The 12626-nt window shown below is 36.6% G+C and overlaps 1 protein-coding gene across 3 annotated transcripts in view; it reads right to left on the reverse strand.

The window, feature by feature from the left end:
* Window positions 1-12626, reverse strand: part of rnf217 (ring finger protein 217) — a 39067-nt gene that overhangs the window by 22850 nt on the left and 3591 nt on the right. The window contains exon 2 of one of the 3 annotated variants that reach the window (XR_012395641.1): window positions 7711-12353. The exons of the other annotated variants lie outside the window; for them this stretch is intronic. The gene's annotated coding sequence lies outside the window, so the exon portion shown is untranslated. Of the gene's footprint in view, window positions 1-7710; window positions 12354-12626 lie in introns of those variants that run through there. 3 annotated transcript variants of the gene reach the window in all.

Genomic DNA, 12626 nt, shown 5'->3' on the forward strand with positions numbered 1-12626 from the left:
ATCCCAGTAGATCAGTAGTTTCTGAAATACACAGACCAGCCTGTCTGGCACCAACAACCATGCCACATTTAAAGTCACTTAAATCACCTTTCTACCCCATTCTGATGCTCGGTTTTTACTGCAGCAGATCGTCTTGACCATGTCTACATGCCTAAATGCATTTAGTTGCTGCTATGTGATTGGCTGATTAGAAATTTGCGTTATGAGCAGTTGGACCTAATAAAGTGGTCGGTGAGTGAATATTGTTTATCTGAAAAAACTATTTGAAGGACTTGTTGGCCTTAAAGAATTCCTTAATAATTATGTTGATGATGGTTCAACAAACACTGATTTTAAGGAGGGAGTTTTACACACATTTGGGTTCAAAAACAGCTGGATGGAGCAAAACAGCAACAGAATGCAGGAAAGTTGAGACAAGTAAAAAAAAACAAAACAGCTGAACTATTTTTAACTAGTTACGTTTATGATGCTGAAAATAAGCAATGCTTTGTAAATGGAGCAACAATCGAAAATAGAACCGGCTGAATCCAAGAAGTCACAGTTTATGCATTATAATGGAAGCATTACTTTGAGCAGCTGATTTGAGGTCTGACAGTAATTGTAATGTGTTGTTGAAAGCTATGCGACTGCTACAAAAGCACTGTTTTGATGGCTGTGGCAGTGCTGCTTTAAAGAGGATGAATTTTAAAAGGCACAAAAAATCTTTTCAAACGCTGTCAGCACACAAGACAGCTTTGAATAATAAGTCTCTATTATTCCTATTTGGTATAATACTGCAAAAATATCAACTACATAAACAATGAAAAAATGGTGTCTGCAACATTGTTGCAAACAATTTATATGGGATGAATTAAAACAAACAAATTAAATGTTCAACGTAGTAAGTAAATATGTTAATGTGGCTGCACTGTGAAGAAATGTTGGGTTCTACACAATCGATTTGTTTTGGTACGACATAAAGGAAATGATCTAGTTTATTATTTTTCACAATTTTAAGTGAATAAAACAAAGTTGTCCCCCCGAAAAAAAATCAAGAATTGTGTTGTTTCAGCTCATTTTAAATAATTAGTTTGAACAAACAGCAAACTTATTTTTTTTTGAATGTTTAAGTACAGTATTTATAGTACAGTATTTATGCCCTTCCAGCTGCAACCCATCACTGACTAGGTTTACATGGACATCAGTAATCAATTTATTTGACTTAATCTGAATAAGACAATAATATGATTAAGGCGTTTCTTTCATGATCCCATGTCATCGAGTCACCACGCTATCCATGTTTCTTAGAAGTTTCATGTAATTTCGGGTGTTTTATCCTTAATTTGTTGACTTTAACTGCAGTTTGGCACTTTCACTTTCATTCTGGAACATTTCATGCATGCCCTCCATGACAAACGAGATATTGGATGCAACTATGAACTGCTGGAAGAGCGTAGTTTTAATGGAAGTTCATACCGCATGCAGAAAAGAAGAAAAAAAAACCTCAGCATTTCACGATGCAGGTGCCTGTGGTCTGCACTGACTCGGTAGGTGCAGAGAGTGTCAAACAGCCGTGTGTGTGTGTGTGTGGGTTTGTGTGTGTGTACGATCCTGTCGCAAAACACGGTGAAAAGTCCTACATGATGGTAATAGTTCGATTAAGGTGTTTACATGTCTGTACTGCACTTCAATAATGCGACTACAAGCGGCATACTCAACATGTCTGAAATCGATTACTCTTTAGTTCGATTATGACCTTAATCGGATTAAATTAATCAAAAATCGCTATTTACATGGTAGACTCTTAAAAAGAGTATTGTCTTAACTGCATTAAAATCAAATTATTGGTGCCTATGTAAACTTACTCACTGAGAAACATCCTACACACTCATACACAATGGACAATTTAGCCTACCCAATTCACATGTACCGCATGTCTTTGTAATAGTGGGGGAAACCGGAGCAGACAAAAATGGGGAGAACATGCAAACTCCACACAGAAATGACAACTGACTCAGCCAGGGCTTGAACCAGCGACCTTTTTGCTGTGAGGCGATTGTGTTACCCACTGCGCCACCGTGCTGCCCAACATATTCATAGCAACAAGTAATCAAATATTTAACACCTGTTGAAAATGTAGGTACTTTAAGTACTGAACCAGTTTTTTTTGACTGGCATAACTCTAATACTAACCCATAATTGTGCAAACCCAACACAAGGTTTTTGTATTACACTGGTCCCGCGCTATAACACGGCTCATCTTTCAAAGACTCGCAATTTTGCAAAAAGTATTGGCTGATTGGCTGTAGACCAGGGGTGTCCAAACTCAGTCCTGGAGGGCCAGTGTCCTGCAGATTTTAGCTCCAACACACCTCAACACACCTGCAAGGATGTTTCTAAAAAGCCTAGTAAGAGCTTGATTAGCTAACCCAGGTGTGTCTGATTGGGGTTGGAACTAAACTTTGCAGGACACCAAACCTCCAGGACAGAGTTTGGACATGCTGTAGACTATTGTCAATCAATCTCCTCTGTGCTGTGTCTCCTACAGCAGTTGTTCCCAACCTTTTTTTTTGCCTGAGATCCCCTTTTCCACTGGGAAATATTGTAAAGCCCCCCTCCACATATAGGTTTGCAGTAAGGAAGACAAATAAAAAATCATATGGCTGGGTCAGGGACACTTTGCTTCGAGGAAAAGCAATAAAACCGTAGTTCAGATAGCTATCTAGGTATTTCTTGCATTTCGTGTTTCCAGTATTGCTAGTGCTGCTACCTGAAATGTTTGGAGCTTCCTCAACTGGGTCCAGTATGCTTGGATCATTACTATTAGCTGCTGAAGGTGAATCAGCGAGACTAGGTTGTTTTTGTTTACAAATTTGTCAATTTCTTAGTCAGACAGGGATAAAATGAACTAAGACAACATGATCATTCTTCTAATGGGCTATATGCACACTGACTTTTAATTTTTAGCCAGGCAGCCTGAGGGCTTCCGTTGAACTGTCTTTCCATTACAAAATTGTCATGTTAAAGATCTTATTTCTTTAAAAATCAGCCATCTTCACTGATTGTTAGATATACGATATGAAGTGGGTCTCCAATCGGACAAGAAGCACAGCATTAAATTCCATTTCCGCCCGCCATGGCTTTAAAATATGGCAGTCTATTTTACCCCAGTATTTTCAATAAAATTTCTGCGCTAGCCTGTTGCTACTGACAGCGATAGTGGTTACAAAGGTTTTACGCTTGTTTTACGCTTGAACATCAAAATGAAAGCTTAAGTCTATTTAACTGAATGTATTTATAACATGTATGTAAAACATCGATGCTGTAAAACAACCGTATGAAATTGAAAATAGTCACATTAAGCTTTCACCGGAAGTTCATCAATGGCTATAAAACTCTGTGTGTAGAGCCCAATGTCCACTGCTAAAAATTGTTTTTAAATATGACGCGACCCCGCACAGAGCTCGTTGAGACCCGCTTGTGGGCTGGGACTCCCCTTTTGGGAACCGCTGTCCAACAGTACAGAATGTGTCCAGCTTGCCAAATTTGCATGAATCTTCAATCACTAGCAGTGTGACTCTGAAGTGCTGTACTTTATGTTTGCAAGCTTCCTCCCCACAATGTTGACAAAACGTTTTGCACCGTCAAAGGCACATGCAGTTGCTCCCAAAAGGCAGTAGAAGATGCAAACTATTGCACAAAAAGTAGGACTTCTGGACATGATAAAGGAAGGTTAGGTTGCTGTAGGGCACCATTACGAAATGAATCTTCAGTTTGTTACATTTGGTTTTACACCATTAAAACATTTGTAATTATAAAACAAAAATAAAACAAAATAAAGGTGACTACTTCACAGACTTCGCCGACTGTGGGTTATTTTTTAAAATGTAACTCAAAGATGTTTGTTGTTCGTTTGAACTACTTATTTAAAATGTGCTGAAACAACACAATTCTTGTAGTTTCACTGGGACAACTTAATTGTTTTATGTTCAATCTACATATATTTGTAAAAAACTAATAAGTCAGGGCTCGAAATTGCGACCATATGCGCCCGAAATTTTATCTATGCGACCTTGAAATATATTTGGGAGCATTTCTGCGAGTGTTTAAAATTGTAGTGTGCAACCACTTTTTACTGCAAAATGTTCAGCACATGCGCGGATTCGGGAGACATTCACGCAGAATGCATCTCTAAGCTTTTTGTCTGCACTTGAAACGCGAAACGCAGCGCTAGGAAATGGTTTAAAACAGTTGTCATGTCAACTTGCTTCAGTAAACAAATCCAAGTCCGTAATGCTTGCCCCGCCTTTGCGCTCTTCTTATTGGCCCACCACTGCTCTAGCACTGAACGCGAATGATTGGTTAATATCAGCTGTCAATCACTCAGTGCCTTCTGGCTTCGGATGACAGAGAGCTACTACCGCGAAAAATTGTAAAGCGCTGAAGATGAGAATGAAGATAACATAACACTTGACAGATTTTGTTTTAGAAACCATGGCATCTACAGTTGCAAATAATGACACATCTTACTAGTTATACCGTTAACAACACGTTAATTCAAGCAGTGCGTGCAGGGCCGGTGAGTGCTCCGTGTAAGCTTTGGTCACTCAGTTATGTTATAAAAATCTATTTTCTTGTGTTAACGGGATTTTGTTGAGACATATTTTCCTCACGCTTGCATATAACGTATAATATTGCTTGTTAGTTTGATTAGTGTTAATTTCAAATACAATCAATATGTTTGTATAAAACTTGTAGTAACGGTGCTCATAATTGGTGGGTGCGACTAAATTTTGGCTGATGCGCCTAAATTTTTTAAGTTAGGAGCACCGGTGCTACCAGGCAAAAAGGTTAATTTCGAGCCCTGTAAGTTAACTTATTTCCTTCATGTTGTCCCAACACAAATCAATAGTGTGGAACCCAGCATTTTTTTGCAGTGTATAAATCCAAAAATATTAATTTCTGAATCCTGGAGCCTTTTTAGCTTCAATTCTGAGCCGAATTCTGTTTTAAATGTACTCGTTTGTACTAGTGTGATTGCACAGACGTCAGATTATGATATGACGTCATCATAATTATCTTTTTTTAATCCTGAGATGACATTAAAGCAACATACCATACATTATGACTATTCAACGAGCCTCTTTAAAGAAAAGTAAGCCGCTAATGCACCCAGTATAAGCCAGCATTCTGAAATATTACTCCTAGGACGGAACCAAACGCCCTTGCCATGGGTATCTATCATTTAGATTGGTGCACCATTTGCCAAACCCAACACAATGGGCTGAAATGAGAAACAGTAGCGCTGTGAAGTTAAATATTAGCTATTTAAATGAGCCTTTTGTACTGCAGACCTCTTGCCCTTTCTCTTTAGTGAAAGTGCACATTAACCAATCGCCTGTTCCTTTCATCTGGTTAGGAACAATATTCATAGTATTCCTTTGAGCTTACATGCATTCTTACCATCTAAACTGCTTTTTAAATCATGAATCACAGAGGCCCAAGAATCACAGCAATAACTGTGTAAAGAGTTTACCAATGTGACCTCCAAAATCAAAAATAAACAAAAGCACATAAATGATCAATCACACAGCAACAACGAAAACTTAACCCATAAACTTAAACTGATAGTTCACCCAAAATTTTAATTTGCATTTCATTTACTCAGCCTCAGGTCATACAAGATGACCGTTGTATACAAGATGAAGTTTTTTGCTGAAACCATGGTGATTCATAAAATGCAAGGCAAGGGGCACCGTTCCTGAGAGTAAAAAATACAAATCCAATTTAATCCACATGGCTAACCCAGATAATAATTTTTGATCTTTTGAAGTTGATCAATCAATTTGAGCAAAAAAATAAATAAATAAAATGTCAAACAATAATAAAAACATTTAAAAATACATAAAGTTAATAATAATATATACAGTATATATTTCTATAATCTGATTGGCTTCTTCAGCCTTGTGTATCACTCCGTTCACACTAGAACTAAAAAGGCACTAAACAACTCACTAGTTTGACAAATATTGCAGCTGTTGGACAACATAATGTAATTTGAGGCTTTTTAGGGGAGAATGTAGTTGTTTAGATTGCAACTACGCAGTTTATTTATAAGGATAATGGCTATTTTAAATATTTATAAGTTCAGACATTCAGCACTTTGGCGGCGATCAGTACTGAGCAGAGCAATAACGGTTGACGATATATTTATATATATATATTTATATATATATATATATATATATATATATATATATATATATATATATATATATATATATATATATATATATATATTGATAATATGTCGTTAAATACATTTAAAAAAAATTTATGATGAATGCAAAAATAAACATGTGACGTAATTTTTGTCCGTGTATGCATGTAGCCCATTGTCATAGACGCGTATGTGCGGCGCAGTCCAGTCTACCAATCTTTGCGATTGGAAGTTGCAGCTCTATGCCCAGGAAAAACAACAGCAGTTTGGAGCCGAGAAGAGGAAAAAAGTACAAGATGAATGGCGTGCATCACTTTCAGGTAACTTTTGTCTATCAATCTGGAGAACATATTTTTGTTTGTTCAAGTAAATTAGTGATGCTGACGTTTAAACTTTTCCACAGCTGCACAAATCTGCCTTATTGGTTGTTGTTTACGCTCAGTTTCTTGCTTTGTGGCTATACATTGTGCTTTAAACTATGACAGGACATGCTTTATGACTTTTTTGTGTTTGCCCCTCTTCCCCATGTTGCTGACAATTACACAAACTCAATTATTAATATTAACTTGTGCAATACTTTACAATTCTGTTTGCACACCAGCTACATACACAAGCACAGCTACATGCTATAGTATATGACAAGTCTAAGCTATAAGTCAACAAATCTTTTTATTTATTATTTTTTTAAATAAGAGTGTATCCTTTAGGGCAGTGGTTCTTAAACTTTTTTCATCAAGTACCACCTCGGAAAAAAATTGTCTCTCCAAGTACCACCAAAATGAGCAGTACTGAAAGATAGTAGCGTAGTAGGCCCAGTAAAGCAGCTACAACTCTGCACATTTAAAATAAACGTGGCAGAACCTCAGAAATATAGGCTATATGTCATATATGGCATATTATATACATAATTTTAAATAAATTTTAAAATATATGTAGCATGTGCACAACATATTTCATTCCTCCGTGTACCACTGGACGGAAGCCCGCGTACCACTAGTGGTACACGTACCACAGTTTGAGAATCACTGCTTTAGGGGGTTTGTCACACTCAGAATTGCACATTGTTTTCAAAAAGTATGAGGTACATAAAATAAGGCATCTGGTCCATACAAGGAGGAAAAGAGTGTTTCACCTACAGGTGGTATGTCAAGCCCACTCACCTGCATGAAGCACATACAGGGGCTGTTCATACAGAATGAGTTTTTCCTCTTCAACACTTTTCTATTATTTTTCAATGTAAACTTGCACTAGACAGACGGGTTTGACCGTTACGTTCATCCCTTGTGTCTTTTTGAAGTGCCGTGCATGCACTGTAAAAAAATAAAAATAAAAAAGTTGACCCAACTCAAAATTGTAAGGCAACTTGCTGCAGAGCTGACTCAACTTTCAACCCAAGTAATGCACATAATTCGATTTAAGTTGAGTCAACTCAAAACTCAAAAATGTCCTGAAGCTGGTTGCCTTAAAATTTTAAGTTGTCAACTTTCTTTTCTTTTCTTTTTTTTTTTTTTCAGTGTTTAAGCGCCATGTTTTTTTAGACGCCTGTCAAGTTAAAGATCTTCAACTTTCACACGCAGAGCAGTTCATCACTGTCAGGTCCAAAAGCAGTGGAACAATCAGAAGTGCTCGGAGGCGGGTCAACCATTGCAAGCTTCTGTTTATAGCAGAAAGTTGGCAGTTTTATAGTAAATATAATATATTTATTAGAGGTGTAACGGATTACAGTTGATCCGTGATCCATACGTATCACAACCAGTTCGGAACAGACGTGATCAATTAATAACTTTTTTGAACTTGTAGATTGATCCAACATTCATAACAATTGCAAAGAGATCGCCTCCCGCGTCATTCAAATCACATGTATGAAAGTATTTTGGCTTTCTTATAAAATATAATGATGATGGAGAAAGTTGTGATGGGACCTAAATGCTTTTTTACTGTAGGTTATTAATTAAAGGTGTTTTCTGTCACTGTTTGTTTAACCTGCATTAATGCATTCAGTGTAAAGCTGCATAATTAAACATTAAAAGATCATGATCTCAATTCAAACCCCCGCAACATGCATGATGAATGATAATGATTTGCATATGTTTATTAATCGCTTGAAGCACTGCACTCAAATCTGCGTTTGATCGCGAGACATTCAGTTTTTACACTTTTTCAGTTTGTTACAAATGATTAATCAACACGGAAGTACTGTGAGAACAGTTTATAGTTCAGATATAAACACTGATGTTTAGGCTGAAGATTAAAATCACCGTTTAATGGAACTTGACGCAAGTGAATGTTGTAGCAAGTACATTGTTTGACCAACAGGTGGTGACAAACAACCTCAATAAAATCAAAATGATGTCACTGAATATGATTTCAAAAATGAATCACCTATAGTAAAACATGAAGATTTATGTGTGAATTGTTGAATCATTAATTGAAAATAAATATTTGTTCAAGATGTTACATTTCGGTTTAGCATAATCAGCAACAGTAGCAAATATAATTTTTCGTATAGATGACTTTTTCAGATACTTCTTTCTTGATTTTTATTAAAATGACAGGTTCTAAGTTGTTTGTTAAGCCTAATGGTTTTTTGCAGTAATATTTTTCTATAAATGGAAAGTAAATTACATTTATCTCCTCCCTTTTTGGCTGACCAGAAAAATGGTCCAATCCTTGACTCAAAAACCATAGTGTAATCCAAATGGTGAGATTTGGGATGTTACACCTCTAATATTTATAGTATATGGTAAAGTTTTATTTACTGTTATATGATGCATCTTCATATGCATGAACCTTGCATTGTGCTTTTTTAAACACATTCCCGAATGCTGCCTCAATCGTTTTGACACATTCAGTGTGAACAGGTCCGAAGAAGTCCAAGATGTTTTCCAAAAACATGGATAAAAATAGTTGATAAGAGTATCTGGTGCATACAGAGAGGAGAGAGTGTGTCACTTACAGGTGGTTTGTAAATCCCACTCACCTATGTGAAGCACAGTTTCATTTTAATTAATCACCCAACCTTTGCCTCCAGTATAAATGAAACAAATACTACTATATGTGTGTGCTCAGAACACTCTTATTTAAAAAAAGAAAGAAAAAAATATATATTTTGTAAATATACACGGCTCTCAGTACATAGAAATTATTGTCATTGCTATCACTATCACAAAAACTACAGAAAATATGATGTAGATTTAACTCCATAGCTCATCAGTACTATGCAATACGCCACCCTTCTATAGTGCTGTAAACGGCTGCAAAGCTGTTACTGGATACAACTCGAACAGACAGGTTTTACAGGTAATCTGTCTTTTGCAGTACATCCTTGAATAGCAAAACACATGCTGCAACAATGGGAGGAGTGGCGATAGGTGGCTATATAAACACATTCTTTTTGTCATCATCATAATTGTGCACTCCAAAACACAGGAGAGAAAATGAAACAGGCTGCAGCTAAACAGGTCAACAAACGCAGCTTACTGCCGAACTACACCAAAACCTTCAACCGCATAAGACAGCGATCATTATCACATCAACCTCAGCCTGACCCCCGGGATCATTCACGGGGGCAATAAATCCGATTTGAGTGAAGAGCAGCAACAGGCGAGCTAGCATTACTCGATTATGTCCACAAGATCCCCCCAGAAGGGCAAATTGTTTCTATGTCGTCTGCAAACCACACACACAGACCTTCCAGCCAACAGTCATGTAATGTAATTAGGGCGCAGAGAGGCTGAGCTCAGTGATTAAGCAATCAATTACAGCACAAGTTCTTCCTCCCCTCGCCAGCGACATGACTCACTGGTTTTGAAAAAATTAATAAAATAAATTCCTTGGAGTCTTCCTCCATTTTATACTTATGACTTTGTAAAAACCCTACAATACATATTTCAATGTAATTTAACCGAAGGGATGCATTTAACAGGTTTAATGGTTTGAATTTTGGTTTTGTTTGATCAAACAAACTCTGACTGGATTGCTCTGTAAATACAGTTGTTCTGAATACCGCCTTCTGCACCAAAGCTGAGTGAAAGTTCAGTTGAAATGATAGAGTTTGATTAAAACATAGCAAGGCCAATCTTTAAAGCACTTTCAGTCCATTTCCAAATTAATTTTGGTGCAGTTTAGGAGAAATGTGAAGGACTTCAAAGAGATCTAAACAAACCAACAACGGATCACGATTTGATGTCATTACAGTTCAGTACATGTTTGTGAGGAATTTCTGGCACCCTTTTGACTGCTTTAAAATTTTTATAAGCTCTTCTAAGTAGATCTCACGAGTATTGGTATTCATTTCGGTATGCAGAAGTGTGGTTCTACAAAACATACACTTACTCCCTTTTAACTGATAATGAAACATACAAATATGATGCATAAAGGGTGTCAAGAGTAAATAATTTACTGTAAATTAGGTCAGGCTTCACTTTAAGGTACAGTTCTCCCTATTAATGAAACAACATTACGACTTTTAGCTTAACAAACTCCTAATTTGCTGCTTATTAACAAGACTACACAAAATCTGCACACGTAGAAATCCACAGATTTTAGCCCATCATTGAGTCTACATTGTAAAACCCAAAAAGTTAGGGTAACTCAAACCTTTTGAGGAAACCAATTGCTACAAACCATTTACTGTAAGTTTAAAAACTAATCCTAGAGTACTGTGAACGTAAATAAAGTAATTTGACAGTACTCATATAGATTTATTTTTTGACTCAAATGGTTTGTTGCAATCGGTTTCCTCAAATGGCTTGAGTTACCTTAACTTATCGGGTTTTACAGTCCTCAGTTGGTTTGAGTTCTCTTCATTTATTGGCTTTTACTGTGCTCAGGTTGCTTCATTTACTCAAATGGATTAAGTTCACAGTACTCATTGGGATTAGTTTCTGAACTTAAATGATTTTCTGCAATCGGTTTTCTCAAATGGTTTGAGTGACCTTAACTTTTTGGGTTTTACAGTGTAGTTCTTGGTACCTTGGTGCTTTTTGTTAACATTTATTATTTATTTGTTTAGCATATACATTTTCACATTCTGATTCCAATGCCTAATTATTAAGTTGCTATAATTCAATTAATAAATAATAAAATATAAAACTGTTCTTTGTAAGAGTGTACTTGCATTATGATGTTATTATTATGTTCATACTTGCATTATACGAGTGGCATCATTTGATTTTAAAAGGACAATAATATCGTTAATTGCAATAAATTGTATCAATATATCGTACAACAAAAATGTTATATTGTGACAGGCCAAAATCCAGTAAGGCTTTAAAAGGTATTCATTTACACCAACTTTCTCCAAGGGGATTATATCATGCAAAATGTCTAAAAGCTAAAGTACACATTTCAAAACAAGCATGGTTGGCTTTCTAACTGACCATCACCACTCCAGATAAACAAATGTGTTTTCCGCTTTTCACCACAGCCCTCGGAGGACTCATTCAAACACATGCTGATGCCTCATGCATCTCTGAGGAACAACCGGTCATCCTTTTTTTATCACACCAACATGACTAGTGTTACACAACATGGGCCTGTGTGCTCTGCGGCAAAGGCAGTACTAAAATGACTAACATTTTCAAATCCACCATAATCACATACACAGTGGTGCACACAGGAAATGCATCACTTCTCTAAAGCAGGAAAAGACAGGACAGGCTGACGTTTCCACCAGCACAATAGAGAACCTCTCCATTAACAAATAGAGCATATGCTAAAATTAGAAGACAAACAATTAAGAAAGCAAACATATAAAATGACTGACAGGTGATCTTCCCTCAAAGATGCAAGTGGAGGCACTTTGTAATGACCACAAGTATGGCAATCACTCACAGTATTGCCATCTACACGAAGATATAAAGACAAATAACAACATGAAAAATATCACATATGTTTAACAGCTTTAAGAGACAGGCATGTAGATTAAATTCAATTCAAGTTTATTTGTATAGCACTTTTCGCAATAACTATTGTTAAGTACACTGGTTGCCTAAAATCTTTAAGCTGAATCAAATTGAGTCCATTGAACTTATATTACAGTATGTTAAACTGACTTAAAACAACTAGCGTAACTTATAAAACTAACTTAGAACATAATTAAAAGTTAAATAAGTTACAATGGACTAAAAACATATGCCGTTATGACTAAAGCCTGGTTTATACTTCTGCGTCAAGTGACCGGCGCAACTCACGGTGCAGGCATCGCGCGCAGCTGTGCATTTATACTTCTGCGCGCTGTCTCCGTTGGTCTGCATTAACACTTCCGAAACGCTAGTGGGCAGTGAGGTGTAAATGTTCCTTTGTGTCGAGTTTCTTCGCTTCTTTTTGCTATTGTGAACACTTCCTGGATGTACAAGTGACTCAAACTCGCTCATTTTGAGGCAGGAACCGGCAGACGTGCAACAACTTTAACCATGGGGTAAAC

This window comes from Danio rerio, chromosome 20 (genome assembly GCF_049306965.1).
Source record: "Danio rerio strain Tuebingen ecotype United States chromosome 20, GRCz12tu, whole genome shotgun sequence".
Lineage (NCBI taxonomy): Eukaryota > Metazoa > Chordata > Actinopteri > Cypriniformes > Danionidae > Danio > Danio rerio.